Source organism: Sus scrofa, chromosome 1 (genome assembly GCF_000003025.6).
Source record: "Sus scrofa isolate TJ Tabasco breed Duroc chromosome 1, Sscrofa11.1, whole genome shotgun sequence".
Classification (NCBI taxonomy): Eukaryota; Metazoa; Chordata; class Mammalia; order Artiodactyla; family Suidae; genus Sus; species Sus scrofa.
Window position 1 is genome coordinate 100083570 of NC_010443.5, and position 16719 is coordinate 100100288.

Here is a 16719-nt window from a genome sequence, read left to right on the forward strand (position 1 = left end):
ACACTCAAGAAAGGGCCGCTTAAACCAGAGATTTCTTCCATTGCCTTGTGAGAGCTTTCTGAAATGCCAGTATTGAGGTCCCACCCAAAACAACAACAAAGCCTCCGGGCACTTCCCTCTGAGCTTGTAAAGAATTCAGCTGGAATAGACAGAGTCTAAATTCTTGTCTGACCCCAGTTGTGTGCTGGGCATGCTATGCCCTCCCCCAGCTCACAGCCTCAGCTTAGGACCCTGCACTGTTGGTAACAGTCAGGCAACAGCCCTGACTCCTGAGGGCTTTCGAGCCTGTTCTTTCCAATCTTCCTACTTTGTGCACCTTCCCCATCATGGAAGCAGTGATTTACTTATAATAGGTTCTTTTAAATAGTTAACAGTTTTAAAATATGAATAATTAATAGTTTTCAAGTTAAACAAATACACAGAGAGTACTTTCATAAGATGATCTGATTTTAAACGATTGGAGTTCCCTGGTGGCCTAGAAGGTTAGAAATCTAGAGTTGTCACTGCTATGGCTTGGGTCACTGCTGTGGCACAGGTCCATCCCTCACCTGGGAACTTCTGTGGGCCATAGGAAAAAAAAAGCACTATTTATTTATTTTTATTTTTACGGTATTTAAAAAAATTGAAGCATAGCTGATTTACAATATTGTGTTAGTTTCAGGTGTAGAGCAAAGTGATTCAGTTATATATATATATATATATATATATACACACACACATACATACATATCTATATATGTGTATATATATATTCTTTTTTAGGTTCATTTCCATTACAGGTTGCTACAAAATACTGAATATATTTCCCTGTGCTGTACAGTAGGTCCTTATTTGTTTATCTATTTTATATATAGTAGTATGTATCTGCTAATCCCAATTTCCTAGTTTATACCTCCCCCACTTCCCCTTTGGTAACCTTAATATTGTTTTCTATCTCTCTGAGTCTGTTTCTGTTTTGTAATTAAGTTCTGAACATGTACATGTGGTGCAGTTTCATGTAGGTGAGTCGAACTTGACATTGCAATATGGTTCTGGGCTCACCTCCGATGCTGAGAAGCTGGGGAGTCTTTGCCTCTCTCAGGTTACTTGATCTCCCATCAGCCAGCTGGAGATACCTGCCAGGCTTATCTCATAGGAATGTACAGAGGAGGCTCGAGTGAGATGGTGAAGAGTACTTGGAAAGGTACAAATACAAGGGGTTTAATTAGATGTGACTTCTTCACTGATCTCTCTTGTGTGAATTCTTGGCTCTTTAACTTTGATCCAGCTATTGGATGACAAATTCAAAAGACAGACCTACTCCTGCCCTGCCTTTGAGAAGGGAAACCAACTCTCTTTGAAGTTCTTCAGGGAAACACTTAGTAAGTACATGAACTGAGAGCAGGTTGCAGATCCCTTGATACTCAACAATAAATTTAATAGACTCTTATTGAAGGGGGAACAAAGGTCATGCAACATTAAGAAGTCACCCAACAGTAAGTAGCACTTGCTATGAAGATCCTTTCAGAATGAGGCAAATCATCATTAACTCTCAAGAGGTTTCAAGTGCCACTTTAGCTAAATCACATCTTCATTGTGTTATAGATGTGCAGCTAATATTTTGGACAGAAGTATAGGACCTTATATTTGTCACTGTTTAATTTTATTAAATTTTGTCCTTTGGGAAATATAGACAAATATGGGTTCAGTGCAAAGATAGCTAAATTTCTTGGTAACAGTCTGGGAACAGGAGCAGGCTGAAGCAAGCCTTCTGAGGAATGTCTGTGGAACTCCATTTCCAGGTGGTGATGGTGAAGATGTTTCTGTGTGGATGCTCTTGGGTGTTCATAGTGTTCAATACTTTGCAGAAACGTAGACGCATCACCAGCTGTGTAATCTTGTTTTCCAGTTGGGAATCCCTGCTAAGGAAGGAAACGAGGTTAGGGCTTCCATGCAGGTCTTATGGCCACTCCTTCCTTTACACTCAGTGCCCACAAACCATGACCTTAATCATTTGCACTGGCATCAAACTCAGCCTGTTTCTAGTCTTCTGGCACTGATGCCGAAACTCGGCTTCTGTCCACAGGTGCCAACTAGAAATGCGAGACAAGGTTTTGGGTGAAGAAGAAAAAAAAAATAGTTTTTTATTGCTTTGCCCGGCAAAGGAGGCCACAGCAGGCTAATGCCTTAAAGGCTGTACCCTTCTTTGGGGAAGAATTGCAGGGAGTTTTACAGTCTAAAAGGAGAAAAATGGGGTTTCCGAAAGAATTGGGGCAAACGTGTATTCTTCTTTCTCTGGGGGAATCTTAGTCTTCGAAGCCGTCAGGAGATCTTGGCATGATCCTGGTGGTGGTCCTCTGGGTTATTGCCTAGAATAATAGTACTTGTGAAAAGGGCTCTAGGACTTTGAAAAACATCATGTGCTAGGAATTTTTAACCCACAGGCAATTGCCTTAGGGAAGCCCATGGAGGCTGAATGAATCCCATTTCCTAAAAACAAGAAGTGGGAGACACAGAAAGGCTTTTGTGCCCAGGAGCCCTATAGAGCCCTGCTAGGTTACAGAAATTCTTCCCTTCTTAGCACTTAAGGTGTGGGTTGATCCATCTCATTCATGGGTCCTCTCATTTCCCCAGGAGGCAGTCTACCTGGGCTAGGAGAATCAAGAAACCTGGATCAGCTCATCACTTTTCAGACATGCTCTTTACTCATCTCTGACCAGGCCTGGCCTCCCCCGTGTTTGTTCTGCCCTTTGCAGTCTGAGGCTTGTTCCCCTTGATGGGGAAAGCTGAAGCACAGGAGAAAGGATTAAGAGTCTGTTTGCTCAGTGTCATCCCTGAATCATTTTTTCTTTCAGACAATTGAAAGCAGTTCTGCATTTTTCCTCTTTGATACCTATTTTATTCAAGACAGCTGGAATTACGTCAGACTCAGAAAACCTGTGAGGTTGATGAAGTTTGTCTGTAGCCACCTCCATCTCCTGTATCAGCTCCTACTTCTCCCCTGCTGGGGCCTGGTCTCTGTAGGCTTTCTGTTCCACTTTTGGGGGGTCCTTCTTGGCACATACTGAAGATAAAATAATTCTTTGGTGATAGACAAGGCCAGTGTCAACTAAAAAAATACATGCACAATCTATAAGTTGAGAGTTATGTTTTATTTGGGGCAAAAATGAGGACTTAAGCCCAGGAGGCAGCATTTCCAGGAACCCTGAGAAAACTGCTCTGAGGAGGCAAGGGGGGAGCTAGAATATGGTAGTTTTGTAACAAAGGGCAGGTAGTAGGAACAAAATTACTACTAATAACAAAAAGCTAGACATCTCAAGTTAAGGTATTGAGTGGTTTTCTATATATTGGAAGATGCAAGAGTCTGGGCTCACTGGAATAATTCCTTTGATAGGTACCTCAGCTATCTGGGGCTAGTACCCTGTGTTTTCACATCCTGAGTTTCCTCAAGCTGCACCCTTGGGTGTGGTTGCAGTCTGATGGCTGCTAGATGGCAGGTATTCTTTTTTTCCTTAGTGAGTTCCCTCAGGGCTTACCAGCTCACCCTTGGAAGTGGCTGCAATCACAGATGACTGTGACATCTTTTGTTTACTTATATGGCAGGCAATATTTTATTTCTTGCAGGGTAGAAAACAGAATTCTCTTTAGCATGTCAATGTCCATGAAATAAATTGGCCAGGAGTCAACACTGGTAGGATGGAAGATCTGATTGCTTACCTATATCTCTCCCTGTGGTTAGATCATGATGCGGGTCTATCACCTCTCCCCTCCACCATTCACCTTTCCCCATTACGGGACTCAACCTGGTAGTGATAGTGGATGAAGTTGAATGATTGACAAATGATGCTGGCGACCTACCACAAGAAGACAAGGGTCTCCAGAGTGGACTGGGGATGGAGGAGACTGTGAGAAGTAAAAAGGATTAAAAATGACTCAGAGGCTGTGGGAAAGGAGGTAAGAGAGAAACAGGGAGGATTCCAGGGCCAGATGTTTCTCTGCCCCCCCCCACCCCCACCCAAGGGGGTGGCCACTTAGGGAACCTGAGAGTCTAGAGAAAAGACTCTGAATTGATTGAACAGTCTGAGAGGTCAAGTTGAACAGAATGGATCATCCACTCCCTAAATTCCATTGTCCTGGGAAGGCTGTTGTGTTTTAATAGGATACTGAAATGAAACAAGGAATGAAGCACTGCTCACACATGCATTTTTCTGGGATCCCAGAATATGCTTGGCTGGCTCAGAATAGGGCTTCTTAGGAGTTCCTGTTGTGGCACAGCGGGTTAAGGATCTGGTATTGTCTTTGAGGTGGCACAGGTTCAATCCCCACCCCACGCAGTGGGTTAAGGATCTGGTGGCAGCTGAGATGTAGGTTGCCACTGTGTTTCAAATTTGGATTCGATCCCTGGCCTAGGTATTTCCATATGTGGCGAGTACAGCCAAAAAAAAAAAAAAAAAAAGAATAGAGCTCCTTGGTGATGGATGGACCACCCCACTCCCATGACCCCGCCCTGCCCCTGTGATAAGTAGCATAGAGCTAGCTGCACATCTGCGCTGCATTCTTTCTCTGGCAAGCTGTCAACTCATTCTGACTAAGGTGCCAACTGATTAGTAAGATGCTACCTGTGAGACCTCATTGCATTCCATAATATTACATCCACAAATATGAACCCTCTGCCATACATATGGCACTGTGATTGGTACTGGGGCTATGGCACTGAATTAGACAGTAACTGTCCTCTTGGATCTCATGTTTAGTGGGGTGTCAGCTACTGAGCACTTGGTCCCAGGAATGATAAGAGTAAGATGTATATTAGAAGAGGAGCCCTTTGTTGATGTATGCCAAGTATGGGAAGAAATCAGGGTTGATTTTTGAACATGTACATTTGGGAGACACTGGAAAAAAACAAAGCATACCATATGACAGTCTGAACCCACCACCATGACCCATGGCAAATGGTACCCAGAAATAGGTCTTCAACTGTAGACTAGCTTATGTGGTGATTCCGGCTAACCTGGGATTGTTGAGGTGTGTGTGTCTAAAGACAAAAGGGGAATTGCTGAGGAAATTTGCAGAAATGACAGCATTGAACTGCATCAAAGCAAAGCCCCAGCAAGCTGCTTAAAAATCCATTTTTCTGTGAGCCTTTTTTTTTTTTGAGGTAAAATTCACATAACATTCACCATTTTAACCATTTCAACGTGTACAATACAGTAGTTTCCAGTATATACATAATGTTGTGCAACCATCACCACCTATCTAATTATAGAACATTTCATCATCCCTAAAAGAAACCCTGTGCCCTTTAAGTAGTCACTCCCTATTTCCTCTTGCCTGTGTTTCTATGCCTGCTTCATAAGTTTTTATTGAATATTAGACATCTTGAGACATTATAATGTCTGACTCTGAAAATCAGATTCTCCTCCTTCCTCAGGGTTTCTTGTTGATACTTGTGATTACTGTTTGTTTGTGACTTTTCTGAACAAATTTTTAAAAATCTCTGTTCTTTGTCATGTGTGGCCACTTAAGTCTGTGTAGCTTAATTGTCAGCTAGTGACTCAACAGATTTCCTGAAATGTCTGGAATTAAACACAGAAAATATCCAGGTCTTTGCAGATATGTGTGTATGTGCATGTGTGCGTGTGCGTGTGCTGGGACATGTCATCCATTGTGCATTGGGCGGTTTACAACTCTGCCTTAGTCTTCACTTCCTGCTTCTGCAGTGTTTGAAGGTCAACTAGAGGTGAAAGCCTAAAGTCTTCTGAGATCTTTTCTGAGCATATACCCTGCCCTAGGCATGTGCATGGCCTTCTAGATTCCCAGGAATATGTGGAAGACTTACAAAGCCCTTTTTTCTAAAGTATCTCACTCTCCATTCTTTCCTCCCAAGCTTTTGGTATGTGTATTGTGTGCTCCAACTGTTCTCCCTTCCTCTGGCAAAAGTGGCTAATACATTTGCCTTTAAGTGTTTCTGACAAATGCCCCTTCAGGCAGCAGCCTCTTTACTCTACGAGAGTTCCAACCTAGGCAAAATAAAAGCAAGCCTTTTGTGCCAGTTCAGGGAGGCACCGGACAGGTCAAACCAAACAACCACAATTATGTGACCACAAGGTCTGCTCTGTATCATCCGGCACTGGGAACCCACATGGGTAATTGGACTCCATCTTCAAGACTGCAGCTGATCCGGGGCGGGGGGTGGAGCCAGGATAAACTAAACTGTCACAAAAATTTCCTACCAAGATCCAGCCTCCTTTTTCCTGATTAAGCATTCAGCTGGCTGTTGTAAACCTTTGGCTAGTCTCCAGAGTCCCACTAAAATTTATTTTGACAGTTTTTCCCAGTTTTTTTTTTTTTATTATTTTTGTAGAGGGATGGTCTCTTGGATTTTCCCATGTCACCATTTCACAGGCATCCTAACAGTGTGTCTTTGCCTAAAAGAATGACATACTTTGAATGTTGGAGGTTTGCTGATGGTTGATGAGAAACACAGATGCAGAGAAGCTAAATATCATCATTAGCTTACTTAGGACTGGCAATATCTTTGGGGTGTGACCAGGACATGGGAGGAGCAGACTCACTGAGGACAGACATGATGGATGGGGTGAAGAAGATGAGGGTAGGAATACCCAACTTTGATCAAGTGTTTCCCTTCACTTTTCCCTCACATCATCCACATTAATAAATAATAATTGTTAAATATTATGTGGCTAACTCTTGTATTTGACATTTTTTAGGAGACCGAAGAAAGATGAAGCTATATCTGGGCTCATAGGACATGTTTAATTTTGCTGATGAGATGTCATTCATTTGCCTTAAACAGTTCTGGAACTGATGTAAGGGAGGTGAACATAGGTTGCTGTTATGTGATTAACAGTAGGCTTTGGAGGGGCTTCTTTAGGATTTGAAAGGACCTGTGCTGTCCAATATGGGAGCCACCAGCTACACATGGATTTTTAAGATTTAATTTTATTTATTAAAATTAAAAAAATTTTTTTGGCCATTCCCACAGTATGCCAGGGCCAGGGATTGAATCAGAGCCATAGCAGTGACAATGCCAGATCCTTAACATACTGAGCCACCTGGAAACTCCTACATGTGGCTCTTTAAATTTAAATTTTGATTAGTTAAAATGAAACACAATTTAGGAGTTCCCACTATGGCTCAGCAGATTAAGAACCTGACTAGTATCCATGAGAATGTGGGTTCGATCCCTGGCCTAGGTTAAGGATCTATCATTGCTGTGGCTGTGGCATAGACTGGCAGCTGCAGCTCCAATTCGAAGTTAGCCTGGGAACTTCCATAGGTCATGAGTGCAGCCATGCAAAAAATGAAATACAATTTGAAACTCAGTTTTTCAGCTCCACCTGCCACATGATCAAGTGTTCAGTTGCTCCCTATGGCCAGTGGCTACTGTATCAGCAACATAGCTATCATTGAAGGAAGTTCAATTGGACAGCATTGGGCTGGGGTGTGGAAAACCTCCTCAGAATGTTGTTTCCTACTTTGAGAAACTTAAAATTCCTTGAACAAAACCATATGCTGCAGCCATGAACAAAAAAAGGCCAGCATTCAAAGTTTGCACTGTTGGGTCAAGATCTATGTCTTTAGGCAATGATGACATGGACTCCCTGAAAGTCTTCCTCAAAATTTGCATGGGAGATGGAGCTGTCATCTGGGGAAGAACTCTTCCTGAATGTCAGGATCAGGCATACATCTGGCTCAGTAACAGTGCTTCTTGAAGAGGAGAGACGATTCTGGGTTTTCCAAGAGTCTGCCCCTCAGCTTTGTCCTCCTAAGTCTCCTAGCCTCACAAGCAAGCCTTGGAGAGAAAGGCGTATGAGGACCAAATGGAGACAGATCTTTCTGCTCACGTCCCTGGGATACACCGGGATCCTTGGCAGTGATGAGAACTGAAGCTCAGCAATACTGAGTCTTCCAGTCACTGAAGATGTTCTTTCTCCATTTATTTAGCAGTATTTTGTAGTTTCTAATGTAAAGGTTCTGTGTATCCTTTTGCTAAACTTATTCCTAAGTGTTTTACGCTTTTTGATGATATGGCAAATGGTAGTTTTTAGTCATTTTATTTATTCACCAAATGTTTTTTGCTACTATAGAGAAACAATTGAGTTTTCACATTGATCTTGTATTCTGCAACCTTGCTCAATTTACTTTTACTATTTCTCATAGGTTTTCCTGATGTCTTTGGATTCTCCATCTATACAGTCAAAATACATGTTCATTGAAAGATGCCTTTGCTTCTGGTTGTGTCTTGGCTATTGAAATGGGGAGTTACTGTTTCTATCAGGTCATTTTTGGAAATAGAGTAGCTCTACCTTGTTTGCACCTGGTTCTTTTTTTTTTATTTAACACATTTTGGCAATATTTCCACATCAGTACATAGAACTTCCTCTCATTCCTTTTTGTAAAGTTCCATGCTTCCCCATGGGGATAGATGTATCCTAGTTTATTTATCCAGTGACTTTTGGGTGGATTTAGGTTGTTTCCAATCTTTTGCTCTCACAAGCTAGGCTGCAATGAGCCCCTTTGATAACCACGCTTTTATATGTGTATAAGATTAACTTTAGAAGTTCCCTGGTGGCTCAGCAGGTTAAGGATCCAGCATTGTCATTGCTGTGGCTCTGATTACTTCTGTGGTTTGGGTTTAATCCTTTACCCAGGAACTTGTGCATGCTGTGGGCATGGCCAAAAAAAAAAAAAAAAAAAAAAGAAGAAAAAGAAAAAAGAAAAGAAAAAACTTTTGATAAGTTCCCAGAAGTGGAATTAGTGGGGCAAAGCATATATGCATATGTAATTTTGTCAGGTATTGCCTCATTTTCTTCCATAGTCTTGTACCCCTTTCTACTCCCTCAGTCACATGGGAGTCACTTTTCTCAAAGCCTTGCCAACAAAAGTTTATTAAATATTTGCATATTTTCACAGCAATAGGTGAGAAATTGCATCTTGGCATTAACTGCTCAGGATTCATGTGGAAACAGCACACAGTTGCAGATGAGTGGGTGTCCTTTTGGGGGTCTGCTGTACTGCCTGAGCTGGGGGGTGGCTGTCTTTCCAGCTTTGGTCCAGGAAGGATTCCCTTCAGCAGGTGACTTCACTTACCTCCCACCTCTTCAACCAGCTGCCAGGACAGAGATGGTATAGGGTGGATATTGTGCTTGTCTTGGGCCACTGATGGAGGGGAAGATGCCCCACCCTTATCCCCACACTCACGCTTATATTTGTGTGGAACTAAATAGAACCAGCTTGAAATCTCCTTTGGGCTCAGAAGAAAGAAAAAACACCCCTGTTATTGCCAAAGTGAGAGTGGATTAAGAGGTAAACAGAGGATGGAGGAACCTATATCCACCACAACCACAGTAAACCGTCTCTGAAAAGCTAATCGTTCATGACTCTGAAATCAGCATCTCTCCATGCTGGGCCACGCCCATCTCCTCCCCACTGGAAGCTGTACAGCAAGACTTCCAGGGAAAAGAAGACACACATTTGCCACTGCTTCCTTTCAACCTGCAATTATTTCCCCATCTGCTAAGGTTGCGAGTCCAGAGACCACGAGGGAGTTTGTTCAGATTTCTTATTTCAGGGCCCTCAGCCAAACTCCTCCCAGAAAGCACTGTTGGGTGTTTTGTAAGTCCCTTGCCCTGAAAACCTCCCTCGGGTCCCTGCCAGCAGTTGCTCATGGGGTGTTGGCTGTTGCCACCAACCACAGCTGCATCGTGTGTTTTTTCTCACATGTGGTCTATAGAAGCAATGCGGTGGCTCAGAGGCAGGCATGATATCCACGCTCCACATGTGAGAATGCACAGGATTCGCCTCCCTGGCATTTCACAACCCTTTCCAGGAGGCAGTAAAACCTCAGTTATTTCTCTAACCTTGACCTCCATTGTTCCCCTTCTCGAGGCCTTTCCTAGAGTAAGTTTACCCCTTTGGCTGCCTCTGCAGCCCATATTCATTCCTGCTTCTTTGCCTTTGCTCGAGCTGCTCCCTGCCCTCAGCTCTAACCTGGATGATCCCTCTCATCTGATTGTTCAGTCTCCATGCATTTTTCAAGTTCAAGGTCAGCTTGCGTCCCCTGAACAAAAGCTTCCTTTGACCTCTAGTCCCGAATCATCTCTCCCACTTTCAACATCTGGCACTTTTGTTGAGATCTCTTCTGCCACTTGTCTCCTAACTGCCTTGTGACCCCATGTATCAAACCATTTAACTTTCCTACCGACTTACATGTGCCTTCAGGGTGAAACCATGAATGAAAGATCGTTTAATTATTTTCACCCCATGTCTCAGATTTACTATGTACAGAGCAAGTGTCCAGGAAACACCTGCCAAATGAATGAGCAACAAACTCTTGCTCGTCTCAGGATTATTTCAGTGAACACAGAAGGTCACTCTCACACAGTTTTGACTCCAGACAAGGCTTTTAAGCATTGTTTCCTCACCCCGTGCCTTCAGGGTATCCCAGATTCATTCAGGTCCTAGCAGCATTTGGAGCCCATTTGCCCCTTTTCATTAACCATCTGCCTTCTGGCAATGGCAGCTCTCGGATGGCACTGTTGTTCCTGCCCTCAGCTGCAACAGCCTGCCGAAGTCCAGAGTGGCTCACTCTCCTGGGTTCTCCTCTCAGATACCCAGGTTCCAGGATTAGTTCTTTACTGGAAGAGTTTCTCTATGGCTTGGAGTCAAGAAAAGTGAAATATGGGACAGAGTATTCACTGTAGGCTTTGCTTTTTTTGTTGTTGTTGGAGGAAGGTGCTGCACCTATGGCATATGGAAGTTCCCAGGCTAAGGGTCGAATTGGAGCTATAGCTGCAGCCCTATGCCACAGCCACAGCAACGCTGGATCTGAGCTACATCTGCTACCTGAATTACAGCTCACGGCAACACCAGATCCTTAACCCACTGAGTGAGGCCAGGGATTGAGCCTGCATCCTCATGGACACTAGTTGGGTTCATAATCCACTGAGCCACAATGGGAACTCCCACTGTAGACTTTGACTTCCCCATAGAACAGTAATAACAACAGTGACTTACATTCATACAGCTTCTCATGGTTCACAAACACTGCATATTAATAACTTCATTTGACTCCTATAACCATGCTGTGACATATACCTGGAAATGTTTGTCACAGGAGGAAGTGGGGAGACCTTTAGGTCTGGTCCTGGATGCTTTCGCTTGATGCATGGAATCTGGCAACATGGCCCATGTATGCCTGTAGAAGAATTGGATATAAACAAAGGATGGCTGGAGTTCCCACTATGGCACAACAAGATTGGCTGCATCTTGGGAGCGCTGGGATATAGGTTGGATCCCTGGCCTGGCACAATGGTTAAGGATCTGGCATTGCTGCAGCTGCCACTTTGGTCGAGATTTTGGCTCGATTTGGTCCCTGGCAAGGGAACTACATATGCTGCAGGGGGGCCAAAAAGAAAATAAAAGAAAAATAAATTTAAAAAAGCAATTTAAAAAAAAACCAGGATGGCTGATAGCCTAATAACTGTGTTCCTCATTTATTCATAAGGAAAGCCAGAGAATGTCTGTAATGAAATCTATCCAGAGGAAAGTAACTTTTACCACTCGTGAGCCTTGAGGACCCAAATAACTTAACCTAAAACATCAGAACCTGGGCTTGGGGGGCTGCTAGGAAGGTGGGCCACAAGCACTGCATAACAAATAAATGCTAATTTTGAAACATAGAAGAAAGTATAAATTTAAGAGGTTCTCCTATAACTTTTCATACTTTAAGGGATTTCTTTCCTGACTTTCCCTTTGCATATAAATAATATATTACACATAACAAATTTATAATCATATTTTTATAGCCTGCTCTTTTACTTGATTCATTATGAATATTAGTCCATGCTGTTAAAAAATTCTTACAAAATATCACATATATTGGCGGGAGCAATATTCCAAAATGAAGACATACCATAATTTATTTAACAGCTTTCCAATTGTGTGATATTTACATTGTTGCCAACATCTCTCTATCACAGATAAAATTGCAATTATCCTTATGCTTAAATCTTTGCCATATCTCTGTTTCCTTTGAATAGATCTCTAGAAGTGGAAAATCTAGGTCAAAGCTCAGCAACATTTGAAGGCACTTGTGTGTACATACACAGTCAAAACTTCTTCATAGAATGATCTGTCCACATTTGGTGTCTCCATCCTTGCATCCTTTTCTCCCTTTTCCACTGAAATCCGGCTTTTTCAGAAATGGCTCTCATGTAGTTCACCACTGACTTCTCATTTAAAATGCAATCCAATCTCATCCTCCTTTTGATCCCTCTGTAGCATTTTACTGTCAGCCATTCCATGCTCCTCAAAACTATGTCCTTGGAGTTCCCATCGTGGCGCAGTGGTTAGCAAATCCGATTAGGAATCATGAGGTTGCGGGTTCGGTCCCTGCCCTTGCTCAGTGGGTTAACGATCCGGCGTTGCCGTGAGCTGTGATGTAGGTTGCAGACGCGGCTCGGATCCTGCGTTGCTGTGGCTCTGGCGTAGGCCGGTGGCTACAGCTCCGATTCGACCCCTAGCCTGGGAACCTCCATATGCCGCGGGAGCAGCCCAAAGAAATAGCAAAAAGAAAACAAACAAACAAACAAACAAACAAAACTATGTCCTTGACTTCTGAATCTCTGTCTTTATGGTTTCTCCATCACATCTTCTTGGGCCTAGGAATGATTTTTGCTATAACAGAAAACCCTAACAGTGGCTGAAATAAATAAGGACTTATTTTTCTTACACACAAGAAGATGAAGTACAGCTGCTAAAATTGGTTTAGTAACTTAATGATGCATGCCTGAGATTCTCTTGGTCTTCTTCTCATACTTGTTGCCTCAAGATCACAATTTGGCTGCTGTAGAACCAGGCATCACATCCATATTCAACACAGGAAGAATGAGGCAACCTCTGTCTCTTTGCAGTCTTTTAAATGAGGAAGGGAATTCTCTTTAGCAGACTTCCTGCTCTGTTTCATTAGCCAGAACTGGGTCACATATTGGAATCATGATTCATCCTCTGGAGGCCTGGGAAGGTATTAATCTGCTGAGATCAAGGGGTCTTAACCCCCTATCTGAACAAAATCAGTCTTGTTTTAGTGGGAAAAAGGGAGACAGAAAGATGTAGAGAATGGCTTTGAGAGGATGGCTGCTGTTGGTGATTTTAGGTTTTCTCTGTGACCCTCTCTGCCCACTTGACTTGCTTCCTGGGAACTTAAAACACAAATACAGATTCTTTCGTACCTGTGTTGTGATGACACATTCAAATCCTGTCTCTCCTACCCAGAGTCCAGTTACCCTTGTTGTTTCTCTCTTTAGATTCCAGTAGAGCTCCCTGCAGGTGCATTCAGCACCCTCCATCAGAAACTCGTCATACTTGCCCTGTCACCCTCCTCTGCCTCATAGGGCAGGTAGGATTGGGGGCTAAGCTCCTTTGGGAATCTTTAGGACACTGAGGAAGAGTTTTTCTTGGTGTTTTAGCTTGGGGTCCCCAAAGCAGATTCTAAGACAAAAGCTTATTGGTCACCATTTAATAGGAAGTGCAATCCTGCCTGGGAAGCTGGAGTGAGTGTAAGAGGAGCAGAGCGAAGAGGGAAGGAGAGAAAAGAAGCAAATATATTCAGGAGCCAGCTGCCACTCATGATCAAGTGCAACTGATTGCCTGATCTTACTGGACCCCCTTGTGAGAGGCCACATGAGCCGTTGCATCTCAGAATGCTCTGTCTTGGGGAGAAGGTGAAAAGAATTTATTTGCTGGCTCCCGGCAGCCACTGGTGAAAGCTTCACCCAAGTGTCTTAGCATCTTCCATCTGTTATATGCAAGGGTACCCAGCAGGTCTTGTGGCATCTCACACCTCAGAGGCAGCAAGTGAGCCCCAGGGCAAGTGAGGAGCTGAGCAAGGATAGTCCCTGACATGACCAGCCAAAATAAGATGAGGCCACAAGGATCTGAGGTGGTGCCCAAGGAGTGTTTGATGGGTGGGTGAACACTCCCATTTTACAGTGAGAAAACTACAACCCAGAGAGGGGAGAAGCCTTGCCTAGTTAGTGGCAGAAGCTGTACACCAGACTCCCAATCCAGTCCTTTTATCATCATCTGTGTCACTGCGTGGATTTTAGGGACTCCTTTTCCTCTCGGTGACTCAAGAAAGTGTAATCAAAGCCCTGACCCTTCTCAATTGAGTTTCCTAAGTGATTCTAGCACCAACTCCATCCATCACAGACTGTGTGCACATCTTAATTGAAACACTATTTTTCTTTTTGTCAGCCAGTTTTCTTTATAGTTAGGAGAAAGGGACCCTGTAAAACCTCAGGGGAAGTCTATTGTTATCAGCCACAGCTGCCAGTATTAGGCAGGAGCTTTCCTCATCTTTGCCAGAATAGGATAGCAGCCGTCTTTATTTAGTAAAGTATTGAGAATAATTGTAAACCAATACTGACGTACCCAAAACCAAAAGAGTGCTTTATAGTTTCATGTGCTTTTTAATATTGCAAATGCCTTAGATCCCGTTCTGTAATAAACAGGTTATACATCAGGCATAACCATAATAATCATAAATAGGTTTTCCTCCAGAAGATAAAAACCAAACTGGGGAGCAGGCATTAATAATTCATAAATCCTGGAGTTCCCTTTGTGGCTCAGTGGTTAACGAACCTGACCAGGATTCATGAGGAGGAAGGTTCGATCCCTGACCCCACTCAGTGGGTTAAGGCTCCAGCAATGCCTCGAGCTGTGGTGTAGGTTGCAGACACGGCTTGGATCCTCCGTTGCTGTGGCTGTGGTGTAGGCCAGCAACTGTAGCTCCAACATGACCCCTAGCCTGGGAACCACCATATGGCACGGGTGCAGCCCTAAAAAGAAAAAAAAGAAAAAAAAATCATAAACCCACTGTGTGTGCTTTTTTCAACTCCATTAAGCAGTCCTCCAATTCTCAGCAGACACTGACCAGGTGTCCTACAACTTAGCTCAATCTTGACACTGGAGATAGTATCAGAGCCCCTGACATGTTAAGGGCTCAGTCTTACAAAAATGCATCCCCTACTGGCCCCTCTGGATGCCAGTTATAGGTCCAGGTTGTCACTTGTGCTTATGACAGAACAGCTATGGATCAGAGTTTCCCATGATGCCCTCCTCAGGTTTGATTCATTTGCTAGAGTGGCTCACAGAACTCAGTGAAACTCAGAGAAACTTACATTTGCCAATTTATTAGGATACTGATGAATAGCCAGACCAAGAGGTCCAGAAGGGCAAGGTCCAGAAGGGTTCTGAGCACAGGGACTTCTGTCCCATAGACCTGGGGTCTGCCATCCTCTTGGCATGTGGATGTGGTCACCTCCCAGCAGCTCATTAAATCTCATCATTCTTGAGCTTTTATAGAGTTTAATCTGTAGCCACTACCACTACCACTACCCCCTCCTCCCATTCCCAGAGGTAGTGGTTGGGGCCGAAAATTCTGACCTCTAATTCACTTGGTCTTTCTGTTGACCAGCCTCATCATCAGTTATATAGGGGCCTCACCTTGAGTCTCTGCATTAGCATTAACTCAGGTGTGGTGAAAGGGGCTCCTTATGCAGAACAAAAGACACTCCTGTCTCCCCGGAAATTCTGAGGGCTTGAGGAGCTTTGTGCCGGGAATGGGGACAAAGACCAAATATTTCTTAGTATACTTCAGTAAATAAGTCCTACTTTTAGTTCTGTAGAGAAAGATGGTCATTTGCTACCTCATTTGAGATCCTGGACCTTCCTGAGAACTATTCTTCTGTTGTCCAAGTCTGTTCAGGCTACTCTAACAGAACATCAGAGACTAGGTAGCTTGTAAACAACAGAAATTTATACTTCACGTTCCAGAGGCTGGGAAGTCCAAGAACAAAACACTGGCAGATTTGCTGTCTGGTGAAATCTGCTCCCTGATTTACAGGTGGCTGTCTTCTGTATCTGCACATGTGGGATGGATGAGGGCGCTCTCTGGGGCTTCTTTTATAGGGGCCCTAATCCCATTCCTGAGGGCTCCGCCTTCATGACCTCATCACCTCTTGAAGGCCCCACCTCCTAATACCATCGCTTTCGGAGAACTAAGCTTCAACATATGAACATAAGAGGGACAAAAACATTCAGTCTGTAATATCCATGAAATGATTTCTTGAGGTTGAGGGCCTCCTAGGAAATGACACTTAAGCCATTCACTCATTCTCAGAGAATTCAAGCACAATCCCACTAACAGACAGGCACCAAGTAACTGACACTCAGTAAAAATGAAGGACAGTTGTTACCAATATGCAAGCACACATTCCCAATAGATTCATTAATCTTTGCTTTCCTTCCTGGTAAATATATATCCTGGCCATGAGATACCCTTTACGTAGACTCAGGGTTGTGCTGCAAATTCTTTTCCCAAAGTAATGGCACTCCCTGAAAGTTATATTCTTTTTTTTTTTTTTTTTTTGCCTTTTTGTCTTTTTAGGACCATATCCGCAGCATATGGAGGTTCCCAGGCTTGGGGTCTAATTGGAGCTACAGCTGCCAGCCTGTGCCAGAGCCACAGCAACGCCAGATCCAAGCCACATCTGCAACCTATACCACAGCTCACGGCAACGCCAGATCCTTAACCCATTGAGCGAGGCCAAGGATTGAACCTGCAACCTCATGGTTCCTAGTCGGGTTCATTTCCATTGCGCCACGACGGAAACACCTAAACTGTTATATTCTTGACTTAGTTGAATAAAATCT